The sequence below is a fragment of the Staurois parvus genome, unplaced genomic scaffold (assembly GCF_062004578.1).
Source record: "Staurois parvus isolate SC_StPar_1 unplaced genomic scaffold, SC_StPar_1.0 ptg000239l, whole genome shotgun sequence".
Lineage (NCBI taxonomy): Eukaryota > Metazoa > Chordata > Amphibia > Anura > Ranidae > Staurois > Staurois parvus.
Window position 1 is genome coordinate 1,123,800 of NW_028318035.1, and position 25,348 is coordinate 1,149,147.

Genomic DNA, 25,348 nt, shown 5'->3' on the forward strand with positions numbered 1-25,348 from the left:
GCCCTTGGGCAGTGCCCGAGTTTTCAAATGGTCAGTCCTCCCTGGTAGTGCTACTTGGATCTAACTTTGATAAGGTTTGTATATTCTATGGGGCCAAAATTGTACTGGAATCACACCAAACTAGTACAGGAACCTTCTACAAAATCACTCAATTCTGAGTCACATTGATGTGAACAGACACCACTGAAAGTAATGTGAGTTCAAAGCACTGAGCAAACTGTTGGCACTATATAAATCCTGTATAAAAATAATTTCCCTTGTCATGTGATTCTATGTGACTCAAGCCGCATCTGAAATCGCACTAGTGTGAACCAGGCCTAAAAAGGAAGCCATATTTCATGCTAAAAACTACAGATTAAACTGCACATGTATACAAACTACACTATATACAGATAAATGCAGAGCTGCTGCGCTGTTCTGATAGCAAAAAAATATAAATATCAATAAAACCGTGATTGATCCTATAATAAACCAAATGCTAAAAACATACAGCTTTAAAAGTGCACAAACAAAAGAAATGTCATAAAGTCTTGCCCCCTCCACAAATGAAAAGAAAGAACATTTTTCTACTGGTAAGTGAAGTGCTGAAAAGTTTCAACAAAAAGTCTCTTTCATTCCAATGATGTCAAAATGAGCGTATTCCTCCTTGCAAGTGAACCCACTATCCCGGAGCTGCAAGCGTAAAATAATGTGCTCCACTGCCACACCATGATTTATAGATGGACCCTCACCTTCGTGGGTTGACCTATAGATTATAATAGGTCTGACTACACATCTTCCCTTCTACATGGGGGGTTGGTTCAATCTTCTTACGGGTCCTGGTTCTCCTCCTTGTTATAACCATTCATTGGAGGTAGCCTTATCCTTCACTACACCACCGTTATAGCTCTGCGGATCAAAACTCACAGCCACATAACATTCATCATAGTGTAGTACATATTAAAATGCAGATTCCATTTATTAAAATCCCAATCACAAGTAGACAGATATATTTTGCTGTTGTACAAGTATTGCAAGGCTCCTATCCTATTCACAACAGAAAGAGAGTCTCTATCTCACTTCCAACAGTCCGGCTCTGACGTGACCTGGCTCCTCCCCATGCGTATCGTCACAATCAATGACATTTCATAAAAGCTAAAAAGGAAGCCATATTTCATGCTAAAAACTACAGATTAAACTGTACATGTATACAAACCATACACTGTATACATAGGGGATGGTTATTCAAAGAGGCTCCTTGCTTCCTTGGGAGACACAAGATAAGAGATGCTATCAACCTTTTAGAAATCATGAAAACACTTTTAACATTATAGTCTTTTTTTAAATAAATCGCTAAGAAGTTCTTTTTAAATAAGTATTAGGACCTTCTTCAGGAATCTTCCATTATTAAAAAAAACAAAACAAATCAAATATACAGAACTTTGTAAGGTAAAGGAAATGCTTTTCTTTTTCAACCTTAAAGTGTTACTAAACACTGTTTTAGTGTTACTAGGACCCTGCAATCACTATATCTCCCACAATACACAGAACATGGAAATACAATTTTTTAGTAAATATAAACAAAGTACCTTTTCTCATCAGCAGTTAGAGCAGTCTTGCGACTTCTATCAGTGTCCAGCAGAGCACTGGTTACAGCTTGTAGGGGGAGTTTTCATTCTGCTCTAGCAGGATGTAAAACCCCTGAACTCTGTCTGGACAGTGCTAATTGGCCCTGTGTTGATCACATGCACTCTCCCAAGAAAATATAAAACCTCCTTAGTAATACACACCAAACTAAGCATGTGCAGAGTGTCTCCACATGCTATCAGGAGATAAGAGGGGGACACTGGAAGAAGGAGAGGATCAGAGAAGTCAGGATCAAACATCCTTTTTACACAGTGCAGAGGATTAACCCCTTAGGTTCCACAGTGAGTATAACAAACATGCTTTACTGCATATACAGACTGATTTTACTGTTGTGGGTTTAGTAATACTTTAAGTTATGTTTCATTCATTGCATTTGAAGAACGAATCTCAAAATGTTATTTTATTATAAATCCTAAAAAACCAACAATGATTTATTGATAGCTTGTATAATTTATGATATAGCTCTTACTGAATAGAAATCAATATGAGTAGTGAGATCTATGTGTAGTGATGGTTGTAAATATAAGGATTATCACCATGTGTTCTGCAGACTTGTCATATCTATAGGTACATTTTTTTTTTATTTCGGCGAATCAGTGTGATTGACAATGGATTACAATGATGGAACCATTTTTCTGGCATGTACATAAACGGCCGGACAGGAGCAGTGTAGGAACGGATGGCCATTCATAAACGGCCTCCACATTCCCTGCCTGTGCGTGCTCCCTGGGAGCACGCGGCACCACAATATGGTGCCCGCTGTGTCCGGATCCCACTGTACGGGACCTCTAAGTGATCACATGAATAGTAGTAAGTAAGATGTCACTTGCTGACATCATTGCTTACTTCTAGTGAAATCTGTGAATGATCAGAGAGGTCACATGGTACCAGGCTAGTCACAACAGCCTTGTACCATGTGACAAGCTGTGACCAATCACAGCTCTCACAGTATTTTTCAATGGCTGCAAGAATGCAGCCATAGAGAAGGAGAAATGATTGCTTTTAGAGCCTTTAGGGGTATAAAAGCAATCAGTGTAAAAAAAAAAAAAAATCTTCATCACCCCCCACAAGTAGACGCTGTACTGCTAGGGTGACAGTGTGTTAAAAAAACAAATAATAATATAAAAAATAAAATAAAAATGTAAAAAAAAAATTAGAAATATTATTTTTTGTTATAAACTAATTTGGGTTTTTTTTTTTTTTTACCAAAAAGATAGCTGAATACATTTTGGCCAAGATTTATGAAGAAAGGTTATTTATTTGCAAAATTTTATAAGAAAAACACGTTTTTTTCCCCAAAATGTTTGGACTTTTTCATTTATATAGCAAAAAAATAAAAATCCACCAAATAAATACCACCAAAATAAAGTTTTATCTGTCTCAAAAAAAATGCTAAAAAATGCATATGGGTACAGTGTTGCATGACTGCGCAATTGTCATTCAAAGTGTGATAGCGCTGAAAGCTGCAAATTGGCCTGGAGTGGGGCCTACTATGGGGTCCCTCCTAACCTTCTTTCCAGACCTAAAGGGAAGAAACTGGGAACAACAACAACTCAGCCACAAAGCGGTGGGCCATGTAAAATGACAGAGCGGGGTCAGCGCATGCTGCAGATCACAGTGGGCAGAAGTCGCCAACTGTCTGCAGAGTCAATAGCTAAAGACCTACAAACTGTGTGGCCTTCAGAATAGCACAACAACAGTGCGTAGAGAGCTTCATGGAATTGGTTTTCATGATTGAGCAGCTGTAGCCAAGCCTTACATCACCAAGTGCAATGCAAAGCGATGGATTCAGTGGTGTAAAGCACGCCACTACTGGTCTCTAGAGCCGTGGAGAAATGCTCTCTGAAGTGATGAATCATGCTTCTCTGTCTGGCAATCAATGGATGTGTCTGAGTTTGGCAGTTGCCAGGAGAATGGCACTTGCATTTTGCCAATTGTAAAGTTTGGTGGAGGGGGAATTATGGTGTGGGGTCGTTTTTCAGGGGTTGGGCTTGGCCCCTTAGTTCCAGTGAAGGGAACTCTTAAGGCATCAGCATACCAAGACATTTTGGACAATTTCATCCCAACTTTGTGGGAACAGTTTGGAGATGGCCCCTTTCTGTTCCAACATGACTGCGCACCAATGCACAAAGCAAGGTCCATAAAGACATGAATTAGTGAGTTTGGGGTGGAGGAACTTGACTGGCCTGAACAGAGTCCTGACCTCAACCTGGTAAAACACCTTTGGGATGAATTAGAACGGAGACAGCGAGCCTACATCAGTGCCTGACTTCACAAATGCACTTCTGGAAGAATGGTCAAACATTCCCATATGCACACACCTAAACCTTGTGGACAGCCTTCCCAGAAAGTTGAAGCTGTTTTAACTGAAAAGTGTGGGCCACCTCATTGAACCCTACGGACTAAGACTGGGATGCCATTAAAGTTCATGTGCGTGTAAAGGCAGGTGTCCCAATACTTTTGGCAATATTGTGTATTTCTGTCATTCCTAAGCTTGGGAAAGTTCCCTCCTTGCCTCACAATCACAGACTTATAGCTCTACTAAATTCAGATTATAAGATTTTTGCAAAGATATTGGCCTTTAGATTATCTCAACTAATTCCCAAATTAATCAAAAAAGGCCAAGTGGGTTTTGTACCATCTAGACATGCAGATGATAACATGAGGCATACCATAGACCTCAGAGATCTTTAAATAGGTTTCCCATCCAGTCTTCATACTGAGTTTGAATGATCAAAAAGCCTTTGAAACATTGAGCTGACCCTATATGTTTACTACTCTCTCCCGCTATGGTTTTCAAGGGCCTTTCTTCATTTCATTATATTTTCACCCTACAGCCCAAACTCAGATGCCTTCATTCCTGTCGCCTCTGTTCTCTATGACCAATGGCACCAGACAGGAGTGCCCATAACCTCCCTTGCTTTTTATTTTTTGTCTGGAGCCCCTGACTGAAGCCATATGAGCCCATCTGGATATCCAAGGAGTTCTGATGTGACAGAGGGAATATAAACTGTCTCTTTTAGTAGACGACGGCCTGCTAAAGCTAACTAACCTTCTTACGACTCCCTTCACTGCATGATCTATTAACATTATTTGGGGCTATATCTGGCTATAAAATTAACAATACAAAATGGAAGCCCTACCACTTCATATTCCCCCTACCCTTCTTACCCATCTCTAATACACATATCCATATTGGTGATGTTCTCAGTCTCTCAAATATCAAGATATAAAATTTAACCCCTTCCTATTCCACATTGTATACAGCTAATCTCAACCAATGGGATCTTTTTCTATTTTCTTGGTAGGGTAAACATCTTAAAAATGTCAGTGTTACCTAGGTTACTCTATTTTTTTTTTATACCTTACCTGTCGCTATACCCATGACTCAACTGAAATATCTCCAACGGGGATTTCTTATTAGGAATAATAAATCTCATCGCATTGCCAGTTCTGTGGTTTTCTTTCTAAAGATGCATGGGGGACTGGGAGCTCTTGACATCATTAAATATTATTATGCTTACCATCTATGAGCCATTGTCCCTTGGTCCAGACAAATAGCGCCTAATCGATGGTCGGAGATTGAAAAGGGGCTCCCACACGGGGTGTGCATCACTGTTCTTTAGTATTCTGAGATGTACTGTATGTGTATTGCTCCAATGTTATTTATAGAGATGAGCGAATCGAAGTATCCGAAGTGGAATTCGAGTCGAATATCGGAAAAATTTCGATTCGTGCCGAATCCGAAAAACAGCCTAATTCGGACGCGCGAATCGAAATTTTTCCGAAAATGGCGGCTGACATGTGCGGCGACGGAGCGGGGATGTCGGGGAAGGCGCGCAGACAAGGCGCGCTGCCCCATAATGCATTTCTCAACGACATGTGATCGCATCAGCCAATCAGCAGCCAGCCAGCCAGCACTGTGTAATGGTCGAGGTATATATAGCGGCCATTTTGGAAATCTTCATTTGCCTGCAGTCATTGAACAGAGGCAGACCGCTCTGTACTAGGGACAGGGACAGAGTTAGGGCCACAGAAACGAGAATTGGGGACAGAGAGAAGTTACTTAGGGACAGAGAACCATTACTCAGGGACACAGACTTGTTAATGAGGGCCACAGAATCGTTATTTAGGGACAAAGAAACGCTAGTTAGGGCCACAGAATTCATACTCAGGGACAGACAGAATTGTTACTCAGTGCCAGAGAATTGTTACTTAGGGCCACAGAAACGTTATTAGGGCCACAGAATTTTTACTCAGGGACAGACAGAATTGTTACTGAGTGCCAGAGAATTGTTACTCAGGGACAGACAGAATTGTTACTGAGTGCCAGAGAATTCTTACTCAGGGCCACAGAATTCATACTCAGGGACAGACAGAATTGTTACTGAGTGCCAGAGAATTGTTACTCAGGGACAGACAGAATTGTTACTGAGTGCCAGAGAATTCTTACTCAGGGCCACAGAATTCATTCTCAGGGACAGACAGAATTGTTACTCAGGGACAGACAGAATTGTTACTGAGTGCCAGAGAATTGTTACTCAGGGACAGACAGAATTGTTACTGAGTGCCAGAGAATTGTTACTCAGGGACAGACAGAATTGTTACTGAGTGCCAGAGAATTGTTACTCAGGGACAGACAGAATTGTTACTGAGTGCCAGAGAATTGTTACTCAGGGACAGACAGAATTGTTACTGAGTGCCAGAGAATTGTTACTCGCACAGACACAAAATTGTTACTTGCACAGACACAGAATTGTTACTCGCACAGACACAGAATTGTTACTCAGGGCCACAGAATTCATACTCAGGGATAGACAGAATTGTTACTGAGTGCCAGAGAATTGTTACTCAGGGACAGACAGAATTGTTACTGAGTGCCAGAGAATTGTTACTCAGGGACAGACAGAATTGTTACTGAGTGCCAGAGAATTGTTACTCGCACAGACACAAAATTGTTACTTGCACAGACACAGAATTGTTACTCGCACAGACACAGAATTGTTACTCAGGGCCACAGAATTCATACTCAGGGACAGACAGAATTGTTACTGAGTGCCAGAGAATTGTTACTCAGGGACAGACAGAATTGTTACTGAGTGCCAGAGAATTGTTACTCAGGGACAGACAGAATTGTTACTGAGTGCCAGAGAATTCTTACTCAGGGCCACAGAATTCATTCTCAGGGACAGACAGAATTGTTACTCAGGGACAGACAGAATTGTTACTGAGTGCCAGAGAATTGTTACTCAGGGACAGACAGAATTGTTACTGAGTGCCAGAGAATTGTTACTCAGGGACAGACAGAATTGTTACTGAGTGCCAGAGAATTGTTACTCAGGGACAGACAGAATTGTTACTGAGTGCCAGAGAATTGTTACTCAGGGACAGACAGAATTGTTACTGAGTGCCAGAGAATTGTTACTCGCACAGACACAAAATTGTTACTTGCACAGACACAGAATTGTTACTCGCACAGACACAGAATTGTTACTCAGGGCCACAGAATTCATACTCAGGGACAGACAGAATTGTTACTGAGTGCCAGAGAATTGTTACTCAGGGACAGACAGAATTGTTACTGAGTGCCAGAGAATTGTTACTCAGGGACAGACAGAATTGTTACTGAGTGCCAGAGATTTGTTACTCGCACAGACACAAAATTGTTACTTGCACAGACACAGAATTGTTACTCGCACAGACACAGAATTGTTACTCAGGGCCACAGAATTCATACTCAGGGACAGACAGAATTGTTACTGAGTGCCAGAGAATTGTTACTCAGGGACAGACAGAATTGTTACTGAGTGCCAGAGAATTGTTACTCAGGGACAGACAGAATTGTTACTGAGTGCCAGAGAATTGTTACTCAGGGACAGACAGAATTGTTACTGAGTGCCAGAGAATTGTTACTCAGGGACAGACAGAATTGTTACTGAGTGCCAGAGAATTGTTACTCGCACAGACACAAAATTGTTACTTGCACAGACACAGAATTGTTACTCGCACAGACACAGAATTGTTACTCAGGGCCACAGAATTCATACTCAGGGATAGACAGAATTGTTACTGAGTGCCAGAGAATTGTTACTCAGGGACAGACAGAATTGTTACTGAGTGCCAGAGAATTGTTACTCAGGGACAGACAGAATTGTTACTGAGTGCCAGAGAATTGTTACTCGCACAGACACAAAATTGTTACTTGCACAGACACAGAATTGTTACTCGCACAGACACAGAATTGTTACTGAGTGCCAGAGAATTGTTACTCAGGGACAGACAGAATTGTTACTGAGTGCCAGAGAATTCTTACTCAGGGCCACAGAATTCATACTCAGGGACAGACAGAATTGTTACTGAGTGCCAGAGAATTGTTACTCAGGGACAGACAGAATTGTTACTGAGTGCCAGAGAATTCTTACTCAGGGCCACAGAATTCATTCTCAGGGACAGACAGAATTGTTACTCAGGGACAGACAGAATTGTTACTGAGTGCCAGAGAATTGTTACTCAGGGACAGACAGAATTGTTACTGAGTGCCAGAGAATTGTTACTCGCACAGACACAAAATTGTTACTTGCACAGACACAGAATTGTTACTCGCACAGACACAGAATTGTTACTCAGGGCCACAGAATTCATACTCAGGGATAGACAGAATTGTTACTGAGTGCCAGAGAATTGTTACTCAGGGACAGACAGAATTGTTACTGAGTGCCAGAGAATTGTTACTCAGGGACAGACAGAATTGTTACTGAGTGCCAGAGAATTGTTACTCGCACAGACACAAAATTGTTACTTGCACAGACACAGAATTGTTACTCGCACAGACACAGAATTGTTACTGAGTGCCAGAGAATTGTTACTCAGGGACAGACAGAATTGTTACTGAGTGCCAGAGAATTGTTACTCAGGGACAGACAGAATTGTTACTGAGTGCCAGAGAATTGTTACTCAGGGACAGACAGAATTGTTACTGAGTGCCAGAGAATTGTTACTCGCACAGACACAAAATTGTTACTTGCACAGACACAGAATTGTTACTCGCACAGACACAGAATTGTTACTCAGGGCCACAGAATTCATACTCAGGGATAGACAGAATTGTTACTGAGTGCCAGAGAATTGTTACTCAGGGACAGACAGAATTGTTACTGAGTGCCAGAGAATTGTTACTCAGGGACAGACAGAATTGTTACTGAGTGCCAGAGAATTGTTACTCGCACAGACACAAAATTGTTACTTGCACAGACACAGAATTGTTACTCGCACAGACACAGAATTGTTACTCAGGGCCACAGAATTCATACTCAGGGACAGACAGAATTGTTACTGAGTGCCAGAGAATTGTTACTCAGGGACAGACAGAATTGTTACTGAGTGCCAGAGAATTGTTACTCAGGGACAGACAGAATTGTTACTGAGTGCCAGAGAATTGTTACTCGCACAGACACAAAATTGTTACTTGCACAGACACAGAATTGTTACTCGCACAGACACAGAATTGTTACTCAGGGCCACAGAATTCATACTCAGGGATAGACAGAATTGTTACTGAGTGCCAGAGAATTGTTACTCAGGGACAGACAGAATTGTTACTGAGTGCCAGAGAATTGTTACTCAGGGACAGACAGAATTGTTACTGAGTGCCAGAGAATTGTTACTCGCACAGACACAAAATTGTTACTTGCACAGACACAGAATTGTTACTCGCACAGACACAGAATTGTTACTCAGGGCCACAGAATTCATACTCAGGGACAGACAGAATTGTTACTGAGTGCCAGAGAATTGTTACTCAGGGACAGACAGAATTGTTACTGAGTGCCAGAGAATTGTTACTCGCACAGACACAAAATTGTTACTTGCACAGACACAGAATTGTTACTCGCACAGACACAGAATTGTTACTCAGGGCCACAGAATTCATACTCAGGGACAGACAGAATTGTTACTGAGTGCCAGAGAATTGTTACTCAGGGACAGACAGAATTGTTACTGAGTGCCAGAGAATTGTTACTCGCACAGACACAAAATTGTTACTTGCACAGACACAGAATTGTTACTCGCACAGACACAGAATTGTTACTCGCACAGACACATAATTGTTACTCAGGGCCACAGAATTCATACTCAGGGACAGACAGAATTGTTACTGAGTGCCAGAGAATTGTTACTCAGGGACACCTAATCGTTGAATTAAATAGTATGTCAGACAACATGCAGAGGAGTGGCAGAGGAGGCAATGTTTTAGGAGCGAGCAGACGTGGCAGCAGAGGAAGGGGTCGAGGCAGCAGTATTCGCAGCCAGAGGCCAGTGCTCCCGGTGTCATCCAGCGGTCGTGTCTCCACCGACAACCCTGCCGTCATTGATTGGTTGGCTCGGTCGTCTTCCTCTTCCCAGGTCACCTCTGACACCTACAGCCAACGGTCGGTGGGTACGTCAGACACAACCGTTAGTTGGCATGGCCCGGGAGCAAGCCCACTGAAATCACGTGTCCTCTACCTGCCCCTGTCCTTTGCTGTTCCCTCACCAAGCGAAGTATCGCATGCTGTGGGCTCAGCCCCACTGTACAGTGAGGAAGAGCTAACAGAGGGCGGTCAGGAACGGGGGGAGACATCGGCCTTTTCAGCAGCCAAGCGAACAAGTACTGGCGAGGAGAGTGGCTCGGTAGCCGGTCTAGAGACAGGTCTGTCTCCTGACCCAGACGCAGCCGAGGGGGCTAGTAGTGAGGCGGAGACCCTACTTGATGATGAGGAGGTTGATCGCACTTGGCAGCCTCGTCGTCATCAGGCAATTTCTTCCGCATCATCAGGAGAAGAGGGTGGCAGCTTGGCAGCGAGCAAAACAGTCGGTGGGTTGCCCAGGAGACAGCAGCAGGGTCGCATCAGTGTCAGTGGAGCCAAACGTCCACGGAGTAGAGCACCAGCTCCACTGCAGCCTACCACCACGGCCAGTAGTGGTGCCGGTGCGCACGGAGGAAGTAGCAGTCAGCCAGTGAAGAGTAGCGGGGGCAAAGTTTCCTACTCGGTGGTGTGGCAATTTTTCCTCAAGCCGCCCGAGGAAGTAAACGTAGCCGTATGTCGACTATGTGGCCAGAAATGCAAGCGTGGCCAGGGGGCCCATGTTGGGACTACAGCGTTGCGTCAGCATATGCAGCGTCACCATTCGGTGGCCTGGGAAAACCGTGATAAACATACGGCGGTTCTGCCTGCCCCAGCCCCCGCTCCATCACCCGCTCCGTTACTTGCTCCGTCACCCGACGTCGTCAATCGCCCTCTATCAGCCAGTCAAGGCTCCAACACCTCTGCTGAGGGGAGTTGTCGCTCATTGGCATCTTCCGCTCGTTCAGATGCTCCTTCTCCTGCTACTCCTCTTCTCGGATTCCGTCAACAGTCTTTCTTGGAATCCGTATCCAAGAGACAACAGTTTGCGAGCACGCACCCGACGGTGCAAAAGCTGAACGTCCTCCTGTCCAAGTTGCTGGTGCTGCAGTCCCTCCCTTTCCAACTGGTGGACTCAGCACCTTTCCGAGAAATGATGGCTTGTGCCGCGCCGCGGTGGAGAGTGCCAAGCCGTCATTTCTTTGCCCAAAAGGCAGTGCCAGCCCTGCATTCACATGTAGAAGAGATGGTGGGCCAGTCTTTGAGCATGTCGGTCTCTGCCAAAGTGCACGGCAGCGCCGACGTGTGGAGCTGTAACTACGGTCAGGGACAGTACATGTCATTTACGGCCCACTGGGTGAACGTGGTGCCGGCACAGCCGCACCAGCAACTTGGACAGGTCACGACGCTTTTGCCTCCACGTTTGCACGTCCTTGGTCCAGCAAGCATGTCCGCCTCTACCACCTCTTTTTCCGCCGTGTCCTGAGCCGCCACCCCCGTGCCAAGTCCCATTACCCGACCGGCATATCACATGTGCAGGGCGCAACGGTGTCACGCTGTGCTGCACCTGGTATGCCTTGGCGAACGTAGTCACACAGGGGAGGAACTGCTGAGTGTAATGAACAGAGAAATCGACAGATGGCTGTCTCCGCGCAAACTAAAAATCGGAACCATGTTGACTGACAACGGAAAGAACATGGTGTCTGCTCTGCGTCAAGGAAGGTTGTGCCATGCGCCATGCATGGCTCACGTGTTCAATCTGGTTGTCAAGCGGTTCCTAAAATCCACCATCCCACTGCAAGACATCCTTAAAATGTCACGTAAACTGTGCATGCATTTCAGCCATTCCTACACCGCAAAGAACACCCTCATTGAGCTGCAGCGGCAGAACGGAATTCCACAGCATCGCCTGATCTGCGACGTTGCAACAAGGTGGAATTCAACCCTACACATGTTAGACCGCCTTTACGAGCAGCGAAAGGCCATCACCGATTTCCTGATGTTACAAGCGGATAAAGGTACTCCCCTGTGTAACTTAGATGTCAGCCATTGGCAGCTCATGCGTGACACCTGCCGCTTGCTCAGGCCCTTTGAGGAGGCCACGCTATTCGTGAGTCGGCAGGACTATGGGATGAACGACGTCATTCCTCTGTTGCACGTCCTTGAACAAATGCTGTTAACAATGGCTGGTCAGGGTGCGGTAGACGTGGCGCACAGATCTCAACGCCACATGACCCCTGTGGGGGCAGGACAGGAAGAAGAGGAGGAGGTAGAGGAGGACATTTGTGCTCAGGAATTATTGAGTGAAATGGGTGGTTTTTCCACTCAGCGGACAGGAGTGGAGGAGCAGGAGCATCTGGTAGAGGAGGAGGAGGAGGAGACAGAGGACCCAGACGCACCGTGGCAGTATGCTGTGGAGATGGAGGCAGGGAGTCCCTCGCATTCCTTGGCACAAATGGCCCATAGCATGCTCGGTTGCTTGCGTAGCGACAGCCGAATAATAACCATCAGACAGAGGGATGACTTTTGGCTGTCCACCTTGTTGGACCCTCGCTACCGGTCCAAAATGGTGGCCTTTTTCACACCTGCTGAGAGGGAGGCCAAAATTACGTACTATAAAAACCACCTATGTAGTCAGTTGGTCTCTGCCTTTGTGCGCCAACGTCCATCCTCAGACACTGTGGGCCCTGTGCGCTCGCGTTCCGCTGGCATGGCAGCAGGGGAGGGGTGGGGTGGTAGGAGCAGTGGCAGCTCCACCAGCAGTGGCTGCCTCAGTCTGCAGTCGATGATGAGTAGCTTTCTTCACCAGCGCAGTGAGGAAACTACTAACCAGCCGCAGCAGCAGCAGCAGCATCAGGTGGACCTGGAGCAGGAGCTCAAACAACAGGCTTGGGCCTACTTGGACAGCACCCTGCCAACCGAGGTAGACAATCCCCTTGACTACTGGGCAACGAAACTTGACCTTTGGCCCCAACTAGCTGAATTTGCCCTTGAAAGGCTGTCATGCCCGGCCAGTAGCGTGGCATCGGAGCGCGTGTTTAGTGCGGCAGGAGGTATTGTAACTCCGCGGAGGACACGACTGTCCACCCAAAGTGTGGAGAGACTCACGTTTGTGAAAATGAATCAGGCGTGGATTAGTCTGGATTTCAAACCACCAGTTCCTGACACAACTGACTAAATCCGCCATGAATCATGCCTCAAACATGTGCCACTTTCAGGTCTCCTCACACTGCTGGTGTGTTTAATTTTTTGACATAGGGTGCTGGCAGATTACGGGCCTCCTATAGCTGCTGCCAGGCCCCTAATCTGCCATGGGCCCCTATATACCGCCTCCTCATGCTGCTGCCAAGTCCAGAGTCTGTCATGGGTCCCTGTATGGCCTCCCATTGCTGCTGTCTCCATCGCCACACTCTGCTGCCATGTGCCACTTTCAGGTCTCTTCACACTGCTGGTGTGTTTAATTTTTTGACATAGGGTGCAGGCAGATTACGGGCCTCACATAGCTGCTGCCAGGCCCCTAATCTGCCATGGGCCCCTATATACCGCCTCCTCATGCTGCTGCCAAGTCCAGAGTCTCTCATGGGTCCCTGTACGGCCTCCCATTGCTGCTGTCTCCATCGCCACACTCTGCTGCCATGTGCCACTTTCAGGTCTCTTCACACTGCTGGTGTGTTAAATTTTTTGACATAGGGTGCAGGCAGATTACGGGCCTCACATAGCTGCTGCCAGGCCCCTAATCTGCCATGGGCCCCTATATACCGCCTCCTCATGCTGCTGCCAAGTCTAGAGTCTGTCATGGGTCCCTGTACGGCCTCCCATTGCTGCTGTCTCCATCGCCACACTCTGCTGCCATGTGCCACTTTCAGGTCTCTTCACACTGCTGGTGTGTTTAATTTTTTGACATAGGGTGCAGGCAGATTACGGGCCTCACATAGCTGCTGCCAGGCCCCTAATCTGCCATGGGCCCCTATATACCGCCTCCTCATGCTGCTGCCAAGTCTAGAGTCTCTCATGGGTCCCTGTACGGCCTCCCATTGCTGCTGTCTCCATCGCCACACTCTGCTGCCATGTGCCACTTTCAGGTCTCTTCACACTGCTGGTGTGTTTAATTTTTTGACATAGGGTGCAGGCAGATTACGGGCCTCACATAGCTGCTGCCAGGCCCCTAATCTGCCATGGGCCCCTATATACCGCCTCCTCATGCTGCTGCCAAGTCCAGAGTCTGTCATGGGTCCCTGTACGGCCTCCCATTGCTGCTGTCTCCATCGCCACACTCTGCTGCCATGTGCCACTTTCAGGTCTCTTCACACTGCTGGTGTGTTAAATTTTTTGACATAGGGTGCAGGCAGATTACGGGCCTCACATAGCTGCTGCCAGGCCCCTAATCTGCCATGGGCCCCTATATACCGCCTCCTCATGCTGCTGCCAAGTCTAGAGTCTGTCATGGGTCCCTGTACGGCCTCCCATTGCTGCTGTCTCCATCGCCACACTCTGCTGCCATGTGCCACTTTCAGGTCTCTTCACACTGCTGGTGTGTTTAATTTTTTGACATAGGGTGCAGGCAGATTACGGGCCTCACATAGCTGCTGCCAGGCCCCTAATCTGCCATGGGCCCCTATATACCGCCTCCTCATGCTGCTGCCAAGTCTAGAGTCTCTCATGGGTCCCTGTACGGCCTCCCATTGCTGCTGTCTCCATCGCCACACTCTGCTGCCATGTGCCACTTTCAGGTCTCTTCACACTGCTGGTGTGTTAAATTTTTTGACATAGGGTGCAGGCAGATTACGGGCCTCACATAGCTGCTGCCAGGCCCCTAATCTGCCATGGGCCCCTATATACCGCCTCCTCATGCTGCTGCCAAGTCCAGAGTCTGTCATGGGTCCCTGTAAGGCCTCCCATTGCTGCTGTCTCCATCGCCACACTCTGCTGCCATGTGCCACTTTCAGGTCTCTTCACACTGCTGGTGTGTTTAATTTTTTGACATAGGGTGCAGGCAGATTACGGGCCTCACATAGCTGCTGCCAGGCCCCTAATCTGCCATGGGCCCCTATATACCGCCTCCTCATGCTGCTGCCAAGTCCAGAGTCTGTCATGGGTCCCTGTACGGCCTCCCATTGCTGCTGTCTCCATCGCCACACTCTGCTGCCATGTGCCACTTTCAGGTCTCTTCACACTGCTGGTGTGTTTAATTTTTTGACATAGGGTGCAGGCAGATTACGGGCCTCACATAGCTGCTGCCAGGCCCCTAATCTGCCATGGGCCCCTATATACCGCCTCCTCATGCTGCTGCCAAGTCCAGAGTCTGTCATGGGTCCCTGTACGGCCTCCCATTGCTGCTGTCTCCATCGCCACACTCTGCTGCCATGTGCCACTTTCAGGTCTCTTCACACTGCTGGTGTGTTAAATTTTTTGACATAGGGTGCAGGCAGATTACGGGCCTCACATAGCTGCTGCCAGGCCCCTAATCTGCCATGGGCCCCTATATACCGCCTCCTCATGCTGCTGCCAAGTCTAGAGTCTGTCATGGGTCCCTGTACGGCCTCCCATTGCTGCTGTCTCCATCGCCACACTCTGCTGCCATGTGCCACTTTCAGGTCTCTTCACACTGCTGGTGTGTTTAATTTTTTGACATAGGGTGCAGGCAGATTACGGGCCTCACATAGCTGCTGCCAGGCCCCTAATCTGCCATGGGCCCCTATATACCGCCTCCTCATGCTGCTGCCAAGTCTAGAGTCTCTCATGGGTCCCTGTACGGCCTCCCATTGCTGCTGTCTCCATCGCCACACTCTGCTGCCATGTGCCACTTTCAGGTCTCTTCACACTGCTGGTGTGTTAAATTTTTTGACATAGGGTGCAGGCAGATTACGGGCCTCACATAGCTGCTGCCAGGCCCCTAATCTGCCATGGGCCCCTATATACCGCCTCCTCATGCTGCTGCCAAGTCCAGAGTCTGTCATGGGTCCCTGTAAGGCCTCCCATTGCTGCTGTCTCCATCGCCACACTCTGCTGCCATGTGCCACTTTCAGGTCTCTTCACACTGCTGGTGTGTTTAATTTTTTGACATAGGGTGCAGGCAGATTACGGGCCTCACATAGCTGCTGCCAGGCCCCTAATCTGCCATGGGCCCCTATATACCGCCTCCTCATGCTGCTGCCAAGTCTAGAGTCTCTCATGGGTCCCTGTACGGCCTCCCATTGCTGCTGTCTCCATCGCCACACTCTGCTGCCATGTGCCACTTTCAGGTCTCTTCACACTGCTGGTGTGTTAAATTTTTTGACATAGGATGCAGGCAGATTACGGGCCTCACATAGCTGCTGCCAGGCCCCTAATCTGCCATGGGCCCCTATATACCGCCTCCTCATGCTGCTGCCAAGTCCAGAGTCTGTCATGGGTCCCTGTAAGGCCTCCCATTGCTGCTGTCTCCATCGCCACACTCTGCTGCCATGTGCCACTTTCAGGTCTCTTCACACTGCTGGTGTGTTTAATTTTTTGACATAGGGTGCAGGCAGATTACGGGCCTCACATAGCTGCTGCCAGGCCCCTAATCTGCCATGGGCCCCTATATACCGCCTCCTCATGCTGCTGCCAAGTCCAGAGTCTGTCATGGGTCCCTGTACGGCCTCCCATTGCTGCTGTCTCCATCGCCACACTCTGCTGCCATGTGCCACTTTCAGGTCTCTTCACACTGCTGGTGTGTTAAATTTTTTGACATAGGGTGCAGGCAGATTACGGGCCTCACATAGCTGCTGCCAGGCCCCTAATCTGCCATGGGCCCCTATATACCGCCTCCTCATGCTGCTGCCAAGTCCAGAGTCTGTCATGGGTCCCTGTAAGGCCTCCCATTGCTGCTGTCTCCATCGCCACACTCTGCTGCCATGTGCCACTTTCAGGTCTCTTCACACTGCTGGTGTGTTTAATTTTTTGACATAGGGTGCAGGCAGATTACGGGCCTCACATAGCTGCTGCCAGGCCCCTAATCTGCCATGGGCCCCTATATACCGCCTCCTCATGCTGCTGCCAAGTCCAGAGTCTGTCATGGGTCCCTGTACGGCCTCCCATTGCTGCTGTCTCCATCGCCACACTCTGCTGCCATGTGCCACTTTCAGGTCTCTTCACACTGCTGGTGTGTTAAATTTTTTGACATAGGGTGCAGGCAGATTACGGGCCTCACATAGCTGCTGCCAGGCCCCTAATCTGCCATGGGCCCCTATATACCGCCTCCTCATGCTGCTGCCAAGTCTAGAGTCTGTCATGGGTCCCTGTACGGCCTCCCATTGCTGCTGTCTCCATCGCCACACTCTGCTGCCATGTGCCACTTTCAGGTCTCTTCACACTGCTGGTGTGTTTAATTTTTTGACATAGGGTGCAGGCAGATTACGGGCCTCACATAGCTGCTGCCAGGCCCCTAATCTGCCATGGGCCCCTATATACCGCCTCCTCATGCTGCTGCCAAGTCTAGAGTCTCTCATGGGTCCCTGTACGGCCTCCCATTGCTGCTGTCTCCATCGCCACACTCTGCTGCCATGTGCCACTTTCAGGTCTCTTCACACTGCTGGTGTGTTAAATTTTTTGACATAGGGTGCAGGCAGATTACGGGCCTCACATAGCTGCTGCCAGGCCCCTAATCTGCCATGGGCCCCTATATACCGCCTCCTCATGCTGCTGCCAAGTCCAGAGTCTGTCATGGGTCCCTGTAAGGCCTCCCATTGCTGCTGTCTCCATCGCCACACTCTGCTGCCATGTGCCACTTTCAGGTCTCTTCACACTGCTGGTGTGTTTAATTTTTTGACATAGGGTGCAGGCAGATTACGGGCCTCACATAGCTGCTGCCAGGCCCCTAATCTGCCATGGGCCCCTATATACCGCCTCCTCATGCTGCTGCCAAGTCCAGAGTCTGTCATGGGTCCCTGTACGGCCTCCCATTGCTGCTGTCTCCATCGCCACACTCTGCTGCCATGTGCCACTTTCAGGTCTCTTCACACTGCTGGTGTGTTTAATTTTTTGACATAGGGTGCAGGCAGATTACGGGCCTCACATAGCTGCTGCCAGGCCCCTAATCTGCCATGGGCCCCTATATACCGCCTCCTCATGCTGCTGCCAAGTCTAGAGTCTGTCATGGGTCCCTGTACGGCCTCCCATTGCTGCTGTCTCCATCGCCACACTCTGCTGCCATGTGCCACTTTCAGGTCTCTTCACACTGCTGGTGTGTTTAATTTTTTGACATAGGGTGCAGGCAGATTACGGGCCTCACATAGCTGCTGCCAGGCCCCTAATCTGCCATGGGCCCCTATATACCGCCTCCTCATGCTGCTGCCAAGTCCAGAGTCTGTCATGGGTCCCTGTAAGGCCTCCCATTGCTGCTGTCTCCATCGCCACACTCTGCTGCCATGTGCCACTTTCAGGTCTCTTCACACTGCTGGTGTGTTTAATTTTTTGACATAGGGTGCAGGCAGATTACGGGCCTCACATAGCTGCTGCCAGGCCCCTAATCTGCCATGGGCCCCTATATACCGCCTCCTCATGCTGCTGCCAAGTCCAGAGTCTGTCATGGGTCCCTGTACGGCCTCCCATTGCTGCTGTCTCCATCGCCACACTCTGCTGCCATGTGCCACTTTCAGGTCTCTTCACACTGCTGGTGTGTTAAATTTTTTGACATAGGGTGCAGGCAGATTACGGGCCTCACATAGCTGCTGCCAGGCCCCTAATCTGCCATGGGCCCCTATATACCGCCTCCTCATGCTGCTGCCAAGTCCAGAGTCTGTCATGGGTCCCTGTAAGGCCTCCCATTGCTGCTGTCTCCATCGCCACACTCTGCTGCCATGTGCCACTTTCAGGTCTCTTCACACTGCTGGTGTGTTTAATTTTTTGACATAGGGTGCAGGCAGATTACGGGCCTCACATAGCTGCTGCCAGGCCCCTAATCTGCCATGGGCCCCTATATACCGCCTCCTCATGCTGCTGCCAAGTCCAGAGTCTGTCATGGGTCCCTGTACGGCCTCCCATTGCTGCTGTCTCCATCGCCACACTCTGCTGCCATGTGCCACTTTCAGGTCTCTTCACACTGCTGGTGTGTTAAATTTTTTGACATAGGGTGCAGGCAGATTACGGGCCTCACATAGCTGCTGCCAGGCCCCTAATCTGCCATGGGCCCCTATATACCGCCTCCTCATGCTGCTGCCAAGTCTAGAGTCTGTCATGGGTCCCTGTACGGCCTCCCATTGCTGCTGTCTCCATCGCCACACTCTGCTGCCATGTGCCACTTTCAGGTCTCTTCACACTGCTGGTGTGTTTAATTTTTTGACATAGGGTGCAGGCAGATTACGGGCCTCACATAGCTGCTGCCAGGCCCCTAATCTGCCATGGGCCCCTATATACCGCCTCCTCATGCTGCTGCCAAGTCTAGAGTCTGTCATGGGTCCCTGTACGGCCTCCCATTGCTGCTGTCTCCATCGCCACACTCTGCTGCCATGTGCCACTTTCAGGTCTCTTCACACTGCTGGTGTGTTTAATTTTTTGACATAGGGTGCAGGCAGATTACGGGCCTCACATAGCTGCTGCCAGGCCCCTAATCTGCCATGGGCCCCTATATACCGCCTCCTCATGCTGCTGCCAAGTCTAGAGTCTCTCATGGGTCCCTGTACGGCCTCCCATTGCTGCTGTCTCCATCGCCACACTCTGCTGCCATGTGCCACTTTCAGGTCTCTTCACACTGCTGGTGTGTTAAATTTTTTGACATAGGGTGCAGGCAGATTACGGGCCTCACATAGCTGCTGCCAGGCCCCTAATCTGCCATGGGCCCCTATATACCGCCTCCTCATGCTGCTGCCAAGTCCAGAGTCTGTCATGGGTCCCTGTAAGGCCTCCCATTGCTGCTGTCTCCATCGCCACACTCTGAAGAGACCTGAAAGTGGCACATGGCAGCAGAGTGTGGCGATGGAGACAGCAGCAATGGGAGGCCTTACAGGGACCCATGACAGACTCTGGACTTGGCAGCAGCATGAGGAGGCGGTATATAGGGGCCCATGGCAGATTAGGGGCCTGGCAGCAGCTATGTGAGGCCCGTAATCTGCCTGCACCCTATGTCAAAAAATTAAACACACCAGCAGTGTGAAGAGACCTGAAAGTGGCACATGGCAGCACACTGCTGGTGTGTTTAATTTTTTGACATAGGGTGCAGGCAGATTACGGGCCTCACATAGCTGCTGCCAGGCCCCTAATCTGCCATGGGCCCCTATATACCGCCTCCTCATGCTGCTGCCAAGTCCAGAGTCTGTCATGGGTCCCTGTATGGCCTCCCATTGCTGCTGTCTCCATCGCCACACTCTGCTGCCATGTGCCACTTTCAGGTCTCTTCACACTGCTGGTGTGTTAAATTTTTTGACATAGGGTGCAGGCAGATTACGGGCCTCACATAGCTGCTGCCAGGCCCCTAATCTGCCATGGGCCCCTATATACCGCCTCCTCATGCTGCTGCCAAGTCTAGAGTCTCTCATGGGTCCCTGTACGGCCTCCCATTGCTGCTGTCTCCATCGCCACACTCTGCTGCCATGTGCCACTTTCAGGTCTCTTCACACTGCTGGTGTGTTAAATTTTTTGACATAGGGTGCAGGCAGATTACGGGCCTCACATAGCTGCTGCCAGACATGTAATCTGCCATGGGCCCCCGTACCGACTCCTCATGCTGTGACGTTGCAACAAGGTGTAATTCAACCCTACATATGTTAGACCGCCTTTACGAACAGCTAAAGGCCATCACAGATTTCCTGATGTTAAAAGCGGATAAAGGTACTCCCTGTGTAACTTAGATGTCAGCCATTGTCAGCTCATGTGTGACACCTGCGCTTGCTCAGGCCCTTTGAGGAGGCCACGCTATTCGTGAGTCGGCAGGACTATGGGATGAATGAGGTCAAATCGGCCATGGGCCCCCGTACCGCCTGTTCACGCTGATGCTGGTCCCACAGTGTGACCTGGGTCCCTGTACGGCCTCCCATTGCTTCCACTCTGCCATGTGCCACTTTGAAATCTCCTCACACTCCTGCGGTTGTCCATTTTGTCATAGGTTGCTGGCAGATTACAGGCCTTCCATAGGTGCCACCAAGCCCCATATCGGCCATGGGCCCCCGTACCGCCTGGTCACGCTGCTGCTGGGCCCATAGTGTGACCTGGGTCCCTGTACCGCCTCCCATTGCTCCCACTCTGCCATGTGCCACTTTCAGGTCTCCTCACGCTCCTGCTGGTTTCCATTTTGTCATAGGTTGCTGTATGGCCTCCCATTGCTGCTGCCTCCACCGCCACACTGTGGCTCCAAACACTGGTTTTGGCCCCGTGACTGGCCAAAGGAGTGAAGTGTGCAGTGATTCTAAGATCGACGGCACTCATCTGCATGTCATACTGACAGACAGTATTATTTCTCTTCCCCAGCAGACTCCAAGGGCATTTAAATTAAAGGTACAGTGTTCTGCACTAATATTAAGTCTCTCTGAAGCCTAGAAACACCCTTTTTTAAGTTAAATTCACAGCGAATTTATTCGACTCGAATCGAATATTGTCCACGAATTCGCCGAATCAGTCGAATCGAATTTTTCATTTCTTCGCTCATCTCTAGTTATTTACTCTGGTAACCTGGCAGAAATGCTTTCAGAAGTACTCTCTCTCTTCACCATGTCCCCCCTTATCTTATATTCTATTTAATCTGGTATTACCAGTCTCTCTTTTGGTCACATGTTACCATGAATGCAGGTTTCCCATATTCAACTTCACTTCACTTGTCCACCCCACAACTCATAGGTTGAAAACTTTCGAAGATTTGCGAGAAAGTTGTTTTATTTCAAACAATATTTATTTTTCTATTTACAAGTTAAACATTTTTTCCACTCTATGTCTGCATCTCTCACTCTAGATAGACCCACTAAATGTGAATATTTGTGTGCACATGGCCCTTATCAATTACAATTAGTCTTCTCTATCTACCGCATTCTTCACAAAGTTACTCCTCTCATGGAAGACACTCATTCTTACATGCGTAAATGGGCAAGTTTACTCCAGCGACCTGTCCCCCACGATTATTGGAAAAGATCTGGACTTCTACTTTTAAGTCATCTCAGTGCGTGGTGCAGAGCGAGACTGCTCCTAAAATATTGATGTTCTGGTACAAGACTCTGGAGGTCATTCATCACCAAGACCCCTCACTTTCTGCTTTATGCAATCACTGTGGTCTTGACATGGGCTCCCATTATCATATTTTCTGGCAATGTTCCAAAATAAGATCTTTCTAGACTGATGTGATGCTGTTACTTCAAAAAGTGTAATGTCTGTCTCTCCCTCAGGACTCTCTCCATTATTTATTGGGTTTTCCCTTCTCCAATGTTGCAAAACCTGTAAACGATTGATCTCCTACATTCTTTTGGCTTAAGAGAGCCATCCCCTTGTGCTGGCTATCAACAGATCCACCATTTCACTCCCAATTCTTACACCTTACAAAATCTGGAGAATGGAATAACTGACCACCACTGTTATTTATGCTATTCCACAATTTAAAAGAACTTGGGAAATCTGGGACCAGTCTGAATATGGTAACTCATTACCTTGACATCTGTCACATTTAACCATCTTAGCTCCTGCTGAAATATTCCATTGTTACCCTGGTGTGCATACTTTCTATATGAGCCCCTGCACTTTATATATGTTAAGATTCTTTATCAATTGCTATCTCTACAAGTTAACATTGTTCTTGTCTTCTGTCATAGACTTGGAACCCTATGGCTTTGTACTGCCTATGGAAATTTTACTCCATCATTGTGTTGTCTGTCATGATAAATATTGACTTTTCTTCTTTCTTGTACTGTCAATTTTTTTTTTACTGAAACTAAATAAAATACTAATATTGAAATAAAAACCATGAAATTAATCTTATACAAATTCTGCTTAGGATTCTTCTTAGGTGTCCTGTCCACCTTGTGCACCTCATAATGTCTAACTGACTTTTTCTTATACATCTGTGCGATGTTTTAATGAAGGTTAAACACCCTATTGTGACCAGGATATATTAGAGCCTGTAGAGGGCTTTGTTAGAGGTTTTATGAACTGGAAATTTTGTGGCAGATCATTATTAGTCTTTATGCTTTTCCAGACCCCGGCTAAGTGCTGTTTATCAAACTTGATCTACGCCAACTAGTTGTTTTAATGGTCTGGGTTATATGAAATTTGCCAGTTCTCTGACTGGCCCTACAGACACAAGGTTTAAATCTGATCGCTTTGTTGCTGACTTGCTAATTATGGAAAAATAATGGGTTTGGAGAAATCTGGGTTTCATGAGACCTCATTATCATCACAACCATATCCTCCACTTTTATCCATAACAGAGGGAAAGTGATTCTGTAGTCCTCAGAGATGAAAAACAATGTAACTGAATAGAATTCAGTACCAGCATGGAGCACAAAAAGTTGTCAGCTGACAGGACCACAGAAAATTTGCACGTAATTTGAGATATAATCAAAATTTTTTCAATTGCATATTTTATAGATCAAAGGGTAGCAAAAAGGGTTTACATATCCTTTAATCGGGTCAACTGTTGGAGCAAACTGGTGATTTTTAACAAATTTTGAATCACCTTAACTGGCCTGATCTGCTGAAAATCTAATTTGGATGAAACGGTCCCCTCATTGCTATGATGGACCTTTTAGGCCCAGGCGACTTTTATCAGAAAGCTAAAGAGACATTGAGTAGTAAATCATTTATTTTGTACAAAGCAGGTAGTATTGGGAGATATAAGAGAGATTTCCTTAACAGAATAGATTTACAGTACAAGAGGACTTCTTTTTTTACTGAAGTGGTTTGTTTTAGAACAACATATGTTTGATGTCTGGGACATGCTGCATTTTAGACCTGCATAAGATTAGGTTGCAAAGAAAAGAGGTTACTTGAAGTGCAGCTTTGGTAATGGCTTGGAAGGTAACCCTATCAAGCAGCGTATTGTTTCTAAGAAAGATTGCCGATGACCTTTCCCTCAATATGGTCTTGAATTACAATTCTTTTCAGCTGTTTCACTCTAAGGGGAAATAATTGAGATCATTCTCAGCTCTGGTATCAGCTGCCCCAAACCTCTGTCCACATAGTAATGTGATCATCTTAACAGGTTACAATAGACATGTTAATTTCAGGAAGTGATTCCAATTTTGTGGCAGTGATAGAATAATATCACTTTTTTTCTAGCTGATTTAGGGATATGTAAGTCCAATCAAGAAAATTTCATTTTAACACAAATAAGGCAAATCCTATTTTATCACATGGTAATGTAATGTAATTTCAAAAGTCATTTTCAATATTTTAAATCTGCATATTTTATTAAAATAATACCTATTGATCCTGCCACGAAGGTCCTTATTTAACTTTCTGTTATATGCTCAGACCCTGTTTCCCAAGTTTGCTTTTGTGTTGTTACCCTGTCCCCTATGCTTCCAATGGAGTATAATTTTTTACCTCACTCAGCAGGGGACACGTCAATTTTTTTTAGGAGCGCACAGTGTCCACATTGTTAAGGTGCCCCCTGGCAGTTGATGAAAGTTCACCCAAGGTGTAGAGCATCCTGCAAGGGATGATCGATCCAACACTCTGGTGGTCACCCATTTCACCTTAGCAAGGGGAGCTGGAATGGGAAAGTTTCAATGCAGAGACTGTTTATAAGGCATCAGGGCAGTAATCAAATCTGGGCAGACGTCTTGGCAGGTGACAATCAACAGAGTAATAATCCAGGCAGAAGTCTGGGCAGGCATCAAGCAAGAGAGTTGTCAGTTACAGGCTGGGGTCTTGGCAGGCAGCAAATAGGATCAGTTCAATGTGGGTTAGTAACCCAGAGCTTGGTGAATGGAGTGAAATTTCACTTTGCAATTATGTGCAAGGTAAATAAACTGCTTATCTCCTTATTTGTCATAGCCCTCTCCCCTTCTAGAAGTGTTTAATTACTGTCTGTGTTGGGTCAGCTCCTCTTATCCCACTTCCCTTTTATGTAGTGGAGGAGCAAAGGTGGAGGAGCAAAAAGGATCACTTAAGTGACACCTCTGAATCTGATAGGGCTGTTGACATAATCTCTAAAATGGCTATGTCCAGCAGCATCTTTAGGACTTTTGCATTTCTAGAGGGAGGGGGGCTTTTTCGGTAAATAGCATGAAATACATTAAAAGCATGCATAATCTGTATTGGAAAGTTTTTTGTTCAAATGATCATTCTGGCAATTTGGGTATTTAATGCTAAAGCTGGCCATGTACAAATGGATCTGATTAAATAGGCTGTGACCTTGTAGCCTTCCTGCTGTGAGAAAACCAGGTGAAATGCCTGACACG